Source organism: Carlito syrichta, unplaced genomic scaffold (assembly GCF_000164805.1).
Source record: "Carlito syrichta isolate Samal-C Ts95f unplaced genomic scaffold, Tarsius_syrichta-2.0.1 Scaffold309195, whole genome shotgun sequence".
NCBI lineage: Eukaryota > Metazoa > Chordata > Mammalia > Primates > Tarsiidae > Carlito > Carlito syrichta.
Genome location: NW_007253291.1, coordinates 592,641 through 594,548, shown reverse-complemented (window position 1 = coordinate 594,548; position 1,908 = coordinate 592,641).

The following is a 1,908-nucleotide window of genomic DNA, read 5'->3' as shown; positions in this document are numbered from 1 at the left end:
AGTAGCTGGAATTACAGGCATGCACTACCACGCCCGGCTGATTTTTTGATTTATTGTAGAGATGAGGTCTCGCTGCCCAGGCGAGTCTCGAACCCGCGGGCTCAGGCAATCCACTCACCTCAGCCTCCCAAAGGCGCGGGATTACAGGCTGAGCCACCGAGCCCGGCTACCACTTATTTGTAATAGAAGCTCAAACGGACTAAGAGAACCTGAGTTGACAATTATCCAGAACTGTAAATTAACAAATTATGATGCTATTAACACTTCTAGTCCCAAGACTAATTATTTTCAGTCTCATGTTTTGGAATCAACAAAAAGCCCTATAGTAAAACTGAGAATCTGAGATGATCTTTGCAACTGTAATCTGCTACTCCTCAGGATTACTGGCTCTTGAATAAAACCTATTTTTCCTTGATTTTTAGATGATGGGCACCTGGACCTGGGTCCAGTTACAGGTACACAACTTTGAATATACTATAAGTCATTGAATTGTACACTTTTAATGGGTGAGTGTATATTATGTGAATTATATCTCAAAGCTATTAAAAACAAACAGACATCTCTTCTCAAAAGATTTTCCTATTACCTTTTTTCTCTACATCTCATTTGTCCCTCCCTCAAATTCTTTCAATACTGCTATTATCAGTCCTGGCATTTATGGGAAACATTGTAGGAAGGGATTTCTAGTATCAATTGCAATGTAAGAAACCACCCCAAAATCTATTGGCATAAAACAACAACCTTTTTTTTCTTCTCATAAATCTACAATTTGAGCATGGCTCAGCAGGAAGGCTCATATCTGCTCCATGGTGTCAGAATCAATCGATCCCATCCAAAATGTCTCTCACATGGCTGACAGGTTGGTGCTGGCTGTTGGCTGGGAGCTCACTTGGGTTTGAGGGCTAAGGGCCTCTCCATTTTTCTTGAACTTCCTCAAAAAATAAAGCCTGTGTTCTAAAGTGTGCTCTGGAAGGAGAGCCAAGAAGTAGTAGTGCCTTTCAGTGGAATAGCTTTGGGAGACACTAATATCATTACCACTGTTGAGGGGGCCAGAAAGACCCACCCAGTTTCAAGCAGAGAGGATGTAGACTCTACCTCTTCATGGAACAGCAACAAGGTTCTGGAAGAGTTTGGGGGTCCAGAAATATTGTTGTGGTCATGTTTGGAAAATACAATTTACCACAGGTGCACTACTCTGATATACCACTCAAGATATACTCAGCAGTAAGCAAGTGAAAAACATCTAAACGTTGGCTTAAGGCACCATGGCATTTATTGTTTATTAATAAGTCCATAAATCAGCAGTTCCAGGTTGATTCAGTGGTTCAACAATGTCTATTTCATCTTTCCCCTCCCATCATACTCAGTATGTTGGCTTTTCATACTTGTGTTTGTTGCCTCACAGTTGCAAAATTGCTACCACACCTCCAGGTGTCATATCCATAACCCAACTCCATCCAAAGCAGGAAACAAAAATGGCTGTTTGGCTCTGTACCTCTTTCTAATAGGGAGAGAAACCCTTCCCATAAGCACCCAGCAGATACCCTTTGATCTCATTGCCCACATCAGGGTCATATGCACATTCCTTGACCGATCATTGGCAAAAGATAATTACTTTTTTTTTTTTTGAGTTGGAGTCTCACTCTGTCGCCCAGACTGGAGTGCAGTGGCCGCTCCTGGCCACCGCAACCTCGACCTGCTGGGCTCTGGCGATCCTCCCGCCTCAGCCTTCCAAGTAGCCGGAATTACAGGCGCATGCTACCACGCCCAGCTAATTTTTTGATTTATTGTAGAGATGAGGTCTCGCTGCCCAGGCGGGTCTCGAACCCGCGGGCTCAGGCAATCCACTCACCTCAGCCTCCCAAAGGCGTGGGATTACAGGCTGAGCCACCGAGCCCGGCTTTTTGA